The sequence below is a fragment of the Corythoichthys intestinalis genome, chromosome 1, assembly GCF_030265065.1.
Source record: "Corythoichthys intestinalis isolate RoL2023-P3 chromosome 1, ASM3026506v1, whole genome shotgun sequence".
Classification (NCBI taxonomy): Eukaryota; Metazoa; Chordata; class Actinopteri; order Syngnathiformes; family Syngnathidae; genus Corythoichthys; species Corythoichthys intestinalis.
This window is the reverse complement of record NC_080395.1, coordinates 41,272,814-41,289,465: the sequence shown is the minus strand read 5'-3', so window position 1 is coordinate 41,289,465 and position 16,652 is coordinate 41,272,814. Positions and strand designations below refer to the sequence as shown.

Below are 16,652 nucleotides of genomic sequence, written 5' to 3'. Positions count from 1 at the left end.
ACCCTTACCTTTTATTGGACGCACTCTTAACTAGGGCTGCCCCAAATGACTAATTTTCTCCCGATTAGTCAGCCGACTATTTTTACGATTAGTCGACTAATCTAATAACTTTTTTTTTTTTTTTTTTTTTTTTACTAATTTAGCAATGAAATTTTTGTTGACGCTTATTTCACAAAAAAAACATATTGGAACACTTAAATTATTTATTAAAGTACAAATAAACACGTAAATAACAATAATAAATCACAAATAAACAATGAGTTCAAATGCTGATAGAATTATCTAGTGTAGCATCCCGATTGGAAAGATGGTCTCTTAAACTGATGGTTTACAACTTTTATTCCATCCTTGATGTAAACACACAGTAAGAGCTACGGTGCACACAAATGAAACAACACAATTAGAAATTAACAAAAACTTTTCACCTTTTTCCTTTTAAACCTTATTTATATATCAATGAATTGCCTATATGAATAGCCTTTACCTTAAATTATTACCTTATATTGACAATCTCTCCCTTGAGTGCAATCACTGTATATACTGTATATATTTATGACCTTTTAACCTTATATAATTTTCTATACCATAAAATAAACCATAACATGAAATAAACCTTTCAGTTAGCATTAAGAACAATACTAATAGCACTTATAGGCCCATTGTCAATGAAACATCATTATTTAGTAAGGCGACAGCACCCTCTGGTGTACAAAAAAATGAAAAAAAAAAAAAAAAAATTACAAACTGGGTGACGGCACTTGAGGTGTTTATTCATGGCCGACGTGCAGCCAAGCTTGGACACAGGACAGAAGTGTGTACCCTCCTTTGTTTCTTTGAAATAGGTCAATGTTTTGGACACTCTGGTGCGCTTTTTTTGGCTTTGTGCTGCTTTCCCCGCTTGCATACAGAGCATCCGACATTCTGAACTTTCCACGCATATATTTTTTTAACCCTTCATTAACCGTCGACGGGATGTTGTGCTCGTCGACGGATTTACGCCATCGATGACGTCGACTATGTCGACTAGTCGGGACAGCTCTACCGTTAACCATTTATCAGGCACTCATTTAACTCATTGGCTGCCATTGACGACGCTGGATGTCCAATTCATTTTGACAAGGAGAGGCTGGCAGCAACAGCTAATCGATTAAATCAATTAAAATAGATTAGTAAATTAGTTGCCAACGAATTTGACAATAGATTTTTGCCAGCAGCTATGAACAGTCCCGTTGGGGTCATTGTTTGTGCCTGCGCCAGTGATTGAAGCAAGAGAGAGAGAGTTCATTGCTGCTACACTCAAGTTGGGTTGCTGAATAAATAACTTTACGAAGTGTCGAAAGTTAGATTGTCTTTTGTGTTGTTAGATCCAGTGTCCCTCTGTCAGACGTGAGTAAATGAAGCCAGTTGTATTGTTTGAAATTATTACTTAGCACTGAGCGTTAAGCTAGTTAGCAATTTATGCTAATAAGTAGAGGCGGGAATCTTGCGTCACCTAACGATACGATTACAATTCAGAGGCTACGATTTGATTATAAATCGATTATTGATGCACACACCCCAGCTATTAGCTGCTTATAATGTTTTGTACTTTAGTTAAAAAATTTGCATAAAAAAATCCTCTCAGGCTTAAATAAACTACTATTTCAGTATCAAGTTTACAGCTCAAAACAGTAAATAAAATACTTAATTCCCTATTCTGTGTCAGCAGCTTTAAACTACATTTAATCAATTTAAAGTTATGAATCAACTGTTAAAGTTGGTAAAATTGCTCCTGTTATTCCATAATTTCCCTTCTGCCTACTTTCGACATGTGAAAGTTTTAAAACAGTTTCATCATTTAAAGAAAGATTCAAGTCAAGATTTTGCTGATTTAGCAGTATTTTAGATCAAAAGTTAATTAGTTTTGCTCGGAAGGTTTGCTACAACAGCCTTCCAGAGAAGTCTACTGCTTTAAGATGGCGGCTGTTTACCAACGCCGGCGAGTCTGTTATTTCGCATCTAGTTTTCTATACATGTAATATCAAAGCCGCCGAGTCTGTCATTTCGCATGTAGTTCTTTATACATATGATATCTACCGTACCATTATGTGGGTGTAGTTTGTAGCGGCTGCTGGCCTCAGTAAGGTATTATTGTTTTTTTATCTAGCAGCATGAGTTGAGCCAGAGCCGTGAGTTGAGCATTGTCAAGCATAATGTTTATTCTCGGGCCGTTCCTCATTACATCCCGTAGACCGCGCTGTGTTTTAGTTCCGCTTTACTTGGCATATTTCAATAATCGGAATTTGGATGTTTGTGAATCGTTCTCGAATCTTCCGTGGCCGAATCGCGAATAATCTAAGATTCGGAAATTTCACACAACTCTACCAATAAGTGTTTTAAGTGTCCGTTTGTATTGTGTTTTGGAGAAGCTCATTAGCACTTGAGCTATTGTTAGATAGTAAAGTTGTTTCGTTCCTTTTTTAAAGAAACCACACACATAAACTCATTCATATGACTTTTAACACAAACTGTTTTAAATTGTCATACAAGAGAGTGTGCTTTGAAATTGGGGATTTGTATTCATGAACAACTGTTTGATAAAGGAAACTGATCCTTTACAGTCTGTCTCCTCCATATTCAATTTTGGTGTTCAGTTTGTTTCAAGAAAATAAATGTCATTGACACAATTTATATCAGCGCTTAGCCAACAAGATAAAAATCAGGAGCATTTTTTTTTTTTTAAGTGAATGAACAAGAACTATGCCTTATTTGCGTTCTGAGAAATTATTTTTATGTTTTATACTCATAACTAGGGTTGTTCGATCATGTTTTTTTTTGCTCCCGATCCGATCCCGATCGTTTTAGTTTGAGTATCTGCCGATCCCGATATTTCCCGATTTGATTGCTTTTTTTGTTCCCGATTCAATTCCAATCAATGCATTACGAAAAAAATGAATAAAACTCGGACGAATATATACATTCAACATACAGTACATAAGTACTGTATTTGTTTATTATGACAATAAATCCTCAAGATGGCATTTACATTATTAACATTCTTTCTGTGAGAGGGATCCACGGATAGAAAGACTTGTAATTCTTAAAGGACAAATGTGACTTTGTATATTGTGACTAAATATTGCCATCTAGTGTATTTGTTGAGCTTTCAGTAAATGATACTGTAGCCATGCCCAAATGCATGATGGGAAGTGGAACCATGACTGTGCGTAGTGCTACCAATTGATATATCTTTTCTGCGTTGGAAAATAACATAGGGTGTTAAGAAAAAGATCAATTACTACCTTGCTTCCCCACATTGCTTCCTACGATATTTCTAATCGTAGGGAGAGGGATGGGAAGGCTATAGCCAATTAAAAATCGGCTCCAAAGGCTTCCAAAATTCACTCTACTCATTTTATTCTGCCTTTTAGCTCTCTATATAGGTAAAACGGCGCCATTACAGATTGAGCGCGACAATGCGTGAGTGGGTCGTGCAGCGCATGCATTAATTGCATTAAATATTTTAACGTGATACATTTAAAAAATAATAATAATTACCGCCCTTATCGGGATAAATTTGATAACCCTACCTTAAGCCAAAACTAAAGACTCTGGATGAGTGTAACATATTATGTCTGTAACGTTAAATACAATTAGAAAACGATTTAATTAAAAATATACATATATATATTTAAAAAAGGCATGTCCGATATTTTTTTTGCCGATTCCGATACTTTGAAAATGACGTGATCGGACGCCGATCGATCGGGACATCTCTACTCATAACCTTTATTTAAATGCATGAACAAGTTTTATGTACTTAACACAGTACAGTTGTAGACTACATTTAAGTCTGGAAGCTGTAATCAGATGTTATTTTTGAAGGGAATAGGAATGAAGAAATAGGAATTTATTCTTCATTGTTGCTTACAACATACCTAAAACAACTTCAAATTAAATTGCGAATGTAACTGAAAAAAGTAACATTTATTCAATTAATCAATTGATTGTTTAAATAACTGTCCAATTAATCGATTGTAAAAATAATTGTTAGTTGCAGCCTTACTGGCGGCGAATCATCCAATTACACTGCAATGTCAAGATGGCCGTAATTCATATAATCTACAAGCTGTTGCTTGCAGGTGGCTAACGATAGCTGCATTTAGTGACGTTACTTTTGTTGTGTTACTTGCATTGCCGCTCACGTTTGACTTAAAACCTTATTTAATTTTAACTTCTCTTTGACTTCCGCTTAACCTCGTCACTTATGACACTGAGCCTCCACCCTAAAATTCTATTCTGTTCAAGTCAACAGAACCCCACTGCATTAACAGATTTACGTCCCACAAACTGAGAAATATGATGTGCTCACACACACAAGCACACAAAAAGTGTTGTGATCTGAGCATCGTGCGGTCGCGAGGACAGGATGTAAGGTCTTGATTGTTTGCTTTGATTTCCTGTGGTGAGGGATGATGAGCGCCTGCCAGCAGAAGCCGCTCGCTCCCTGCCAATTCCGAAGCTTCCCAGTGTGCCGTGGCGAGGGAAACACAAAGCCAGACTCGCATGTTTCCCAGTGTTGCTAAATCCCGACCGGACGGCCCTAAAAGCCCTGTCCTCGCGTCTTCCACCGATGCTACGAACGATACACTCACTGGCCGCCAACCTGTTTCAGTGTACAGTTGATTGCATTGTGGTTCCGCTGCTCCGTTTCAGGAGGGGTCAACATCCTCATGTTTGACAGTTGGAATCGCGAGCAAATTGTGTCATTTCCTACTTGGTCTCGTGCTTACTATATTATATACGTGTGAGTCTTGTGTCTCTGGGTCAGCAAACTGCCCTCCATTTACTTATTTTAGGCTTTCAAGACAAGTGTACATATTGAAAGAGCCAATTCTTTGCATTCCAGCAGTTATCATGTTTTTGATTTTTGATCACATCTTTCCCTACAGTGTTGCGGAGCTGCGCTACATTTTATATCTGCTTGTCTGCCTCTCTTCTTTCCTTCCCCTAAGTAGGACCACCCAGAAGAACCGCCAAGATTTCCCCCTCTTTCTTTCCACCACTCTCTCCATTGAGTTCCTCTCTTTCCCCATCCCCTTTCTCCCCCATTTTCTTTGTAACACTATTCGCTGAATTGCACGGAATGGTGTTTTGCCTCCATAATTACGGAACACAATTATATTCAATGATCAACACATGGAAGATTAATCAGCCGTCAAGATATTCACGTGTAACAAATAAACAGAAAAACAGAACAAAGTGGGGATCTCACGGGTGTTCTGTCGAGGTGCTTTGTGGCTAATTATACAACTATTCACTTCATCTGTCTAACAGAGGGTTTTGCACAGGCAATGTGGACTTTGTGCTAAAAATGGATTCATAACACAGATACTAACAAATATCTGATGACTGGATACAGGGCCGGAGTGGGACTCATTTTCAGCCCGGGAATTTCATGCGTTAGACTGGCCCACTTTATACTATTTAAAATAAGGATGTCCCAATGGCATTTTTTGCACCAGCGTCCGAGTCACCTGATTTTGAGAATCTGCCGATAAAGAGTCCTGATCCGATTTAAAGTATGTATATATAATATGTATATGTATATACACTCACCGGCCACTTTATTAGGTACACCTGTCCAACTGCTCGTTAACACTTAATTTCTAATCAGCCAATCACATGGCGGCAACTCAGTGCATTTCGGCATGTAGATATGGTTTAAGACAATCTCCTACAGTTCAAACCGAGCATCAGTATGGGGAAGAAAGGTGATTTGAGTGAATTTGAACGTGGCATGGTTGTTGGTGCCAGAAGGGCTGGTCTGAGTATTTCAGAAACTGCTGATCTACTGGGATTTTCACGCACAACCATCTCTAAGGTTTGCAGAGAATGGTCCGAAAAAGAAAAAATATCCAGTGAGCGGCAGTTCTGTGGGCGGAAATGCCTTGTTGATGCCAGAGGTCAGAGGAGAATGGCCAGACTGGTTCGAGCTGATAGAAAGGCAACAGTGACTCAAATAACCACACATTACAACCAAGGTAGGCAGAAGAGCATCTCTGAACACACAGTACGTCAAACTTTGAGGCAGATGGGCTACAGCAGCAGAAGACCACGCCGGGTGCCACTCATTTCAGCTAAGAACAGGAAACTGAGGCTACAATTTGCACAAGCTCATCGGAATTGGACAATAGAAGATTGGAAAAACGTTACCTGGTCTGATGAGTCTCGAGTTCTGCTGCGACATTCGGATGGTAGGGTCAGAATTTGGCATCAACAACATGAAAGCATGGATCCACCCTGCCTTGTATCAACGGTTCAGGCTGGTGGTGGTGGTGTAATGGTGTGGGGAATATTTTCTTGGCACTCTTTGGGTCCCTTGGTACCAATTGAGCATCGTTGGAACGCCACAGCCTACCTGAGTATTGTTGCTGACCATGTCCCTCCCTTTATGACCACAATGTACCCAACTTCTGATGGCTACTTTCAGCAGGATAATGCGCCATGTCATAAAGCTGGAATCATCTCAGACTGGTTTCTTGAACATGACAATGAGTTCACTGTACTCAAATGGCCTCCACAGTCATCAGATCTCAATCCAATAGAGGATCTTTGGGATGTGGCAGAACGGGAGATTCGCATCTTGGATGTGCAGCCGACAAATCTGCACCAACTGTGTGATGCCATCATGTCAATATGGACCAAACTCTCTGAGGAATGCTTCCAGTACCTTGTTGAATCTAAGCCACGAAGAATTGAGGCAGTTCTGAAGGCAAAAGGGGGTCCAACCCGTTACTAGCATGGTGTAACTAATAAAGTGGCCGGTGAGTGTATATATATGTGGCGGAAAACACTCAGGTGACTTGAAGTTCCACTCTGAGACCCCCAATTTGGCCAAATTTCAAAATTGTCCAATATGCATATGTGATACATCATTGGAAAGCTTAAAATTTCAATTTTCTGGGGGAACAAAAATTTTAAACAGGAGGGCATTTAAAAAAATAAATAAATAAAAAGCAAAACCCTAATTGGAGGCAAGAGCACGGGAGAGCAGAATTAAAGACGCCACGATTTTAACGAGATATTATCATGTACTTACCTTTCGATCCAAAAACTCCATGTAGCATGTATCACCGGGTGTCAAGACGCAGCTGTGAATGGCCACAGCCTGATTTTTTTATTTTTTATTTTTTAAATTTTTTTTATGGGTGAAACATGGTGATATAACAAGGGTCGCGATGCAGAAATCGCAGACAACAAGGGGTGGTTGAGATTTTCTTTTTCATATAGTTAACCTTTTAAATGTTATTTTTCAATTTTTTTTGTTTGGATCGATTATTTACCATCTAACATATCGGGGAAAATGCAACAGTAACAAAAAAAAAATACAATTAAGCGATCGTTATGAGGTAGATATCTGTGACTTTTTTTTACTGACGCCAAATTTTTCATTGTGACGTAATTCGTTTAAAAGTTTAAAATATGCGAGTGAATAATTATTTAAAGTCGTTTTTTTTTTTTTTTTTAAACGAAATATTAGACATCAATTAATGATTCTAAGCTAAAAATGACAGACATTTTGAACAATAAATATAATTACTTACCTTCTTTTTATGGCTAGGTTGAAACAAAAGCTGTTGGGCGACATCTGTAAACGGGGGTTTTCAGGGTAAAACGGACAAATTAAAAATGGTTCAGAGGGTTAGTGTGCAATGAATCTGCTATGGCAGCATATAGACATAATGTTCTATCAAAGACAAGACAACAGTTCTTTTGGCTTCATTCAGCAATTCAGCAGTTTATTTTAAAGAGGGGTGCAAGAGCAGAAACTGCTTTTTCAGTCTTGTCTGTGTTTTCCGCCATATATATATATGTGTGTGTGTGTGTATATATTAGAGCTGAAACGAATATTCGAGCAACTTGAGTAACTCGAGTTTAAAAACTGATCCGAGTAATTTTATTCACCTCGAGTAATCGTTTATTTTGACAGCTCTAAGCATCACGTTTTGCTCGGACTACTTTTAATGCGGGACAACGCGCTGATGTCACGTGCGGAGAGGAAGGAAAAAAATTAAACAAAAAAAAAAACTTACTGCTGCCGACAGCCGCTACAAACGACGCTGACGTTGTTAAATACTAGCCCGCACGAAGCTACGTTGGTAGCAGATAGCGTTTGATGCGTCTCATAGAGATCACATGTATGTTGAACTAGATGCCAAATGACAGACTCGGCCGCGTCTGGGCAGCGTTAGTAAACAGCCGCCATCTTAAAGCAGTAGCGCTAAGCGCTAATAAAGAGCGCTAATAAATAAGATTAACGTTACTGTCACTACTAGCTCACGTAACGTTAGCCCTGCGGAGGGCTAGGTTTCTATTAATTATGACCACTGTCGATGCGTGGCTAACGTGTCTTACATACAGGCTTTAACATAACATAGCGTTGTGGAGGGATGAGGGTGTAAAATAAAAACTTAACAATGCTAACTATCAATTTTAGCTCAGTAGTCATTGCTGGATAAAACACCAAGTAGCACTGGTCCCTAATGTGCTCCAATACAGCCTGTATCATACATTTATTTTGAACATTGCAAAAACTCAAAATCCTATCAGGACTTACAGTTTACACTAACTTAGAACTTAACTAGAACTTAAAAATGGCTTGACACAAATAGAAATTCAATTGAAACACGTGGGAAAAAATCCTAACTCTTAAGTGATGTGTGTTATCAAGCGTAACGGCATTTTTAGGTGTATATACATATATATACTTCATAAGATCTAAAAGGTTTTTTGAGTGACAGCAGTGAATTAGTCTTTTTTTATTCTAGTTACATCTGAGATGCAATTGTTGGCTGTTTTCAACAATATACATCGAAAATAAAGACATTGATTGACTGAAAATGGTTCAAGATTAGATTAAATGTCTTGTTTTCTCATGTACATTTATAATTGCTCTTCACCTAAAAATATATTTGTTTTATCCGATTACTCGATTAATCGATAGAATTTTCAGTCGATTACTCGATTACAAAAATATTCGATAGCTGCAGCCCTAATATATATATATATATATATATACATATATGTACATATGCACACATTTGAACAAAAGTTCTAAACTTCTTACAGTACTTCCTCTTTTTCTGGGAGTGCTGCAGAGGCTAAAACGTGTATATTTTTTGTTTATTTTGGAAATGCCATTGTATTTCCGGATTATTTTGTTTGTTTTTTAGGTCCTAAAAAAAATATATATATATATATATATATATATATATATATATATATATATATACAGGTATATATATATATATATGTGTGTGTGTATACTACCCTAAACAGTGCGTTTCTTTGTGCACTGTGCAACAGCTAGTTAACATTGAATGTCCTCCAATAAAACACAAGGCTTGGTCTTTTCTTGTTTTTATATGAAGTAATTTGTTTAAGTTTGTGAAACTGTAACAGAGAAACATGCATGCATTCATCACAACTGCATAATACACACCGGTATACCAATACTAGACGGCACACTTCACTTGAGCTACAAGCTATTAACAAACCTATTAACTAATTTCGTTCTTATATCTTTTCCCCTCATACGCACGGATAGATGTAAACGTATAGTAGACATATAGTTGCCAAGGTAGAAACGTAACACAATCCCCCCAACCCTTTTTTTTTTTTTCTACAAATCATTCTGATCAAGTCAATTTTATGGCAATTTAAAGACGTCACGTAATTGAGTATATTAATTGTAATATTCATATCCACTCACTGAACATGGCAATCCTACCTGCCTGCCTGCTCTGCACAAGCCAAAGTTTCCACAGTTACGTGTTGTTGTCATAACATACGTTGCAATTTGCATTATTACTTTTGTTGTAATCCTTTGTCGTTTGAGGCCGCCAGCTCGTTGCATTAAAAAATGGCTATTTTTGCACATTTTTCAGCTTCTTTTACAAGTCTTTTCTCTTTGTAATTTTTTTTTTTCCCCCAACTCCACCCTTGCTCTTTTTATGTATGATCCGAGCACCGAGCTAGTTGCTAATTTGGCTCAAAGCAGACTCTGATTAGCAGGGGTGTGGGCGTGGCTGGGGCTGCATGCTTTATTTTTCGCTCGCACACGTCAGGATGCGTCTGGAAAAAAAAACCTTAATAATAATCTTTTATTATTATTATTATTATTTTTTTTTTTCAAAGACGGGCCACACTGACAGCGGTAACAGCATTTAAGTAATACTCACGGTCATGAATAAATACTAGGGCTGGCAAAATTATCGCATTAACGCGCGGTAATTAATTTTTTAAATTAATCACGTTAAAATATTTGACGCAATTAACGCACATGTCCCGCTCAGAAAGTATTCTGCCTTTTGGTAAGTTTTACAGCAAGGCTTTTTGCGCTGTCCAACAGCGAACTCTTGTGGTCGCTTTGCGACATGGTTTATTTTCTTCTTTTCTTTCTTCATTATGGCTGCACGACGTCTCGGGCTGATAATGTTGTGCTTATATGATCCTTGGACAAGATTTGTCCATAAGTATGGTTGTTGTAAAGAATGTACATATTATGTTAGTAAGCGAAATGTTATATTTTTTGTATGAGACGCTTTTTGTTTATGTTTAGTGAACCTGTATAGCGTGCTAAGCTCACGTTGTTGCTAACGCAATGCTTGTGTACTTTTATTTTGTAGTTTTACGACGGTCTAAAGAGGACAATGGTTTGAGGCCATTTTATTAATAAATCAGATGAAAAAGGAAGAAGTCTGATTATTAAGGCGTCGTTCACTAGCTGTCTAGCTTTGGAAAAAGTAGACGCCTCGGAGTGAGGACAGCATAGACAGATTTAAATGACAGTAGAGTGAAATGCCCACTACAGTCCTTATGTACCGTATGTTGAATGTATATATCCATCTTGTGTCTTATCTTTCCATTCCAACAATTTATTTTACAGAATATATATATTTTACAGAAAAATATGGCATATTTTATAGATGGTTTGAATTGCGATTAATTGCGATTAATTACGATTAATTAATTTTTAAGCTGTAATTAACTCGATTAAAAATTTTAATCGTTTGACAGCCCTAATAAATACCAAACAAAAAATTATATTAGTATAAAAAAATGTGTAAAACCCGAACCGGCCTGCCTGGCTGGCCGGCCTCGTTATGTATCAACAGCCAATAACGCATTATTTCTAAACCTCAGCTAAAGTTGATTAGTTAAAGTTACAGAATCACAGTGAAAGAACACATACTGTGGTGAGAAATTCTAGAATTATTTAAACATTTTGACAAGCTCGCTGACCATACTATTGACTTACAGTGGATTTAAAAAGTCTACACAACCCTGATCAAATGCTGGGTTTGTGGTTGTGTTTTACAAATGAATCACATTCAAGATCTATGGAAAAGGGAATAAACGAGTAGTTGGCACGATTGTGTCTTTCTTTCTCTCCAAAATCATGATGCCACCAACATACATTACTGTAGGTTTGGTGGTGTTTTAGAGAGGAGCAGTGTTGTATTTATGCCCCAAAATTGGGAATTATTTATCAAAATTTTACCTTTGCTACATTGGTCCATAAAAAAAATCTCCAAAGCACTTTTGGGAATATGTAACAAGTAGGAAAAAAAACATTTGCATTTCGCGTGTTTTTTGCCCAATGACAATAAATGACTTCTGATTCAAATTTAAGGTACACTTTTGACAAATCGTAGACACTCAATTGTTATTCTTCTGGTGATTTTCTGGAGTGGTAATGTCGAATTAGCTGGGGCGGAGCCTCGTGGTACTCGGTCCTTTCCTGTCTTAACACACAAGGCACTGTTTACATTTTGGGGTCATGGACTCTAGATAGAGATACCGCTCATATTTTTCTGTGCTCTCTTTTTCCCTTGGGGTTGGGGAAGTGGGTACGGGGGCATAATTATAGTAAAAAACCTCTGCACTGTACATGATGTACATGGCAGAAATTCACAGCATCGTGGTGATAAATTTTGCTCTGGTTTTGAAGTGACCAAGATGTAACATTGCAAGTTGAACCTCCAGTTTTTTTTCTTAATGTTGATTCATTGGAATTGCATATCCAACTGCAGTCGTATTGCCCTATGCATCATGCAGCAGACCCATGGCCACAATCTTATATTAGTGTTAGAGAGTGGGCTGAGTGGCCGCTGCCAATACAAACAAAGATGTTTTGTTTGGACATGCTTCCAAGACTGATAGGGCAAATGTTCAGGCAGCCTGATTTGGCCTGACTGAACTGGCACACGACTGGCCTGCTGTTCCCCTGTGATGTCAAAGCTAACAAAGGTTCATTTAGAAGTTTGTAAGTCATTGAATACTTTTTTTCCCTTTCCAGTGCACCTCAAACATTATAAAATGTACTGTATATGATAGTTACTGCATATGCATTTCAAAACAAAATTAAATCAATGGAAAAATATATGTAAGAAATATCTACTCACAACATTAAGTAATTGATCTCATTATATGGTGCAAGTGTAATTAATGAAGAGTAAGTCTGAAATGTATTATCGCACTACAGATAAAAAACAACAATAAACACATTTGAATCCTTTGTAGTCTGCTTCTCATTTCAATTATTATAAATATATTTATATAGTGAAAAGGCTGCGGCACTGATTGGAAATGCAGAATTTGTGTCTTATTATTGTCAGTACATTCACTGGAGAATCAAAGTGATCTACCTTCTTCATTCTTCTAAATACAGAGCTTATTCATTTTAAATCACTTTTGTGTATTTTTTAAAAAATATTTTAGTTAAACAGAAAGGCGAATTATGAAAGTGATAACTGAATATCCAATTATTTTACATATTTCAGAGCCTCTGCTTGTTAGTAAAATGAATCTAAGGCATAATAGTGTATTTTGGAAGAGGGGAGATAAACTGGTAGATTAACACGTCCCAGGCAATCTAATCAGCCTGTGGGACAAAAGAGGTCCAAGAGGAGCTCCTTAATTGCTCGTTTGTTGTGGAACTCCAAGCACTCAGCAGCGTTAACTGGCCCCAGTCTTCGCCCCTGAGCTCTCCCGCCCTCTAACTAACTGTGAGCACACACGCACATGCCCACACAGTAGATGTTTACTTGAAATCATGGCATTTAGTTACAATAATTTATTTCCTCGCGTACATGACATGGAAAACCCAAATCACTGCCGTCCCTGAACCTCAGAGCCGAGTTAGAAATTTTGTAATGTGGTTGATTGAGTTACAGTTGACATGGTAACACATAGCAGCTTGTAGAGGTGAATTGGCTGAGAGGCTCACCGCCACCCAAGTCAGGATTTGGGTGTGGTGTAGCATATCTTTAATGCATAACACTGTATATAGGACAAGAATCTCAACTTTTTAATTTAGGTGCTTGTCAAAATTTGAAGCTATAATTTATTTATCGGTATCTACTCATTATCAGTGTTGGGCACGTTACTTTAAAAAAGTAATTAGTTACATTGCTCACTACTTCTTCCAAAAAGTAACTGAGTTAGTGACTGAATTACTCTATAGTAAAAGTAACTAGTTACCAGGGAAAGTAACTATTTCCGTTACTTTAAAAAGAACTTGTTGTATGTCAAAGAATTTGAAATTTTGTGAGCAGTATTCGAGTCATTGGAATAGAGAAGAACAGACAGGTAGTTAACTTGTTAGGTGCTCCAGCAGATTTGAATTGCTTACCACAGATGTCGACAAAAGCTTTGCCCCGGAACATAAATTACACATTACATGCAGGTTCTTTCCTTTAATTTCGACAAACTTGAAATAGTGTCTATATCTCCACCTCTTAAAGGACAATTTTTCCTCTGAATGCTCTGCCATCCCGACCCTGTGCATATGTTTTGCGTATGTGTGTTTGCCGCACGCGCCGCACCACAAGCTGACCCTTCATCAACACCGATTTTGTACACTTGCAATCACGTGTGCATCAATAAACATATTTCTTGTATCTATTTTATTTGTACACTTGAAAACACATCACACACACACGAAAAATGTATGGGACCAGACTCTGTAGTCATTGGGTCACAGGGTTAACACAAGCCAATTACCAAAACAGTTAAGGAGGAGACAGGAAACACAATATTTACCAGATGATTGCCAGAGTGATGCAACACACACACATGCAGACAAACATGCACACACTTCAGTTTTATTTTTTTGGCCTCCGTTTAGGCACTCTCCACATTTGGATGGATTCACAGTAATTCACTGAATACAAATTTTTCGACTGCGTTTTCAAGACTGTCAGCCCAAAGTCCACCCTTGTGCTGGGAGACGATGTTCATGCTCCTCTTTGATGTTTTGAAAGTGCCGATAAGTCTAAAGGTCCATCCGTGTATCTGATATGTTTATATTAGGGATGTTTGCTATGACCCTGGCGTGTGGCTATGGGACGCCGCGGGAGGTCGTGCAGTTTCCTGTTTATCAAATCTTCTCCTGTGAATGTCAAACAGTTTACCTAACAAGGTACTCTGTGTCTCCTTTTTGTCACATACTGACACATGCAAAAAGCGCACTAATTTTATATACACCGAAATCCATTTGGACATACATAGACAGTTCTGTTTGCGTGTACTATAAGTGTTTTTTTGCGTTGAGTTGTTTTTTTTTTTAGCACAGGAACTGGTGTCATCAAGTAAAGTGCTGTTTGGATTAATTTAAATGAAATTGATTGTCAATATTGGCTTTCTGTTAGCTGTCAAAATATTCAATCACTTTGATGCAGGAACTGCTGTTTGCGCTGTACGTGTATCAACAATAGTAGTATTATCATAGTTGATTTCTTTGTTTCCAAGCACCAGCAATAAAAACAATGACACTGGGAAAGGTTTTCTTGAACTCTGTTTTTCCTTGTCTTGGTTACATCTCGTTCTCCGCTTTTTACTGTCTTGTAAAGCATGCAAAAGCTGCACTATGTAACATGAGAGACAGAGTGTGTAACAGTGAGGAGGGGGTTGTGGAGGAGGGTGGATTTGGGAGGAAGAAGAGTGTAGGAAGAAAGTATGCACGTGAAAGGTTGGAGGAGGTGATGGTAGTTTGGAAGCTCAGTTTTCGAGACTTAGAGGATCTGTCATTTATCTGATATCTTCCATGACTCCAAAAGCCTCGCGGGGTGGTTTGGCATATCTGTGTGGAGAAAACGGACCCTATAAATGGCTAATTCTGTTACAACACACTTTTGGCATATAACATTTTCTGGAAACACCTAAAATGCTTGATTTTACCGACAGCTGTCATATATCCTTTTCGTAAAAGATTCTTATTATTATTAATTTTTAAATCGTGTTGTTGTCAAATGCTGTTTTTTACTTACACTGCTCAGGAGTTTAGAAAATATTTGTGAGTTTCTCAAATAGCTACACTGCTGGCCAGAAGTATTGGCACCCTTGCAATTCTGTCAAATAATGCCCAATTTCTCCCAGAAAATGATTGCAATTACAAATGCTTTGGTAGTAATATCTTCTTTTATTTTGCTTGCAAAGAAAAAACACAAACGATAATGGGGGGAAAAATCATTTTCATTTTACACAAAACTCCAAAAAAGAATTGGTAACCTCAGCCTAATACTTGGTAGCACAACCTTAAGACAAAATAACTGCAAACAACCGCTTCAGGTATCCATCAATGAGTTTCTTACAATGCTCTGCTGGAATTTTAGACCATTCTTCTTTGGCCAACTGCTCCAGGTCTCTGAGGTTTGAAGGGTGCCTTCTCTGATATGCCATTTTCAGACCTCTCCACAGGTGTTCCATGTGATTCAGGTCTGGACTCATTGCTAGCCACTTTAGAAGTCTCAAGTGCTTTTTTTTAAACCGTTTTCTAGTGCTTTTTGAAGTGTGTTTTGGGTCATTGTCCTGCTGGAAGACCTATGACCTCTGAGGGAAACCCAGCTTTCTCACACTGGGCCCTACATTATGCTGCAAAATTTTTTGGTAGTCTTCAGACTTCATAATGCCATGCACATGGTCAAGCAGTCCATTGCCAGAGGAAGCAAATCAACCCCAAACCCTAAAGTCCCTTTTCATTCAGACGCCGATGGATAGTACAGGTTGACACTGTTGTACCCTCGGACTGCGGGGCAGCTTGAACTTGTTTGGATGTTAGTCGAGTTTCTTTATCCACCGTCCGCACAATCTTTCGTTGAAATCTCTCGTCAATTTTTCTTTTCCGTCCACATCTAGGGAGGTTAGCCACAGTTCAATGGGCTTTACACTTATCAATGACACTGCGCTAGGTAGACACAGAAACATTCAGGTCTCTGGAGATGGACTTGTAGCCTTGATATTGCCCATGCTTCCTCACAATTTTGCTGCTCAAGTCCTCAGACAGTTCTTTTGTCTTCTTTCTTTTCTCCATGCTTAATGTGGTACACACAAGGACAGAGGACAGATGTTTGAGTCAACTTTAATCCATCTTAACTGGCTGCAAGTGTGATTTAGTTATTGCCAACACCTGTTATGTGCCACAGGTAAGTAACAGATGCTGTTAATTACATAAATTAGAGAAGCATGTAATGGTTTTTCAAAGGGTCCCAATACATTTGTCCTGCCCATTTTGGGAGTTATGTGTGAAATGATAATGATTTTTAAAAAAAAATCCATTCTCTTTTGTGTGTTTTCATTGCAAGCAAAATAAATCACTACCAAAGCAT

At 37.9% G+C, this 16,652-nt stretch overlaps 1 long non-coding RNA gene across 2 annotated transcripts in view; it reads left to right on the top strand.

Annotated features, from left to right (window-relative positions):
- Window positions 1-16,652, top strand: part of LOC130925548 (uncharacterized) — a 143,537-nt gene that overhangs the window by 125,358 nt on the left and 1,527 nt on the right. The window lies entirely within an intron of this gene.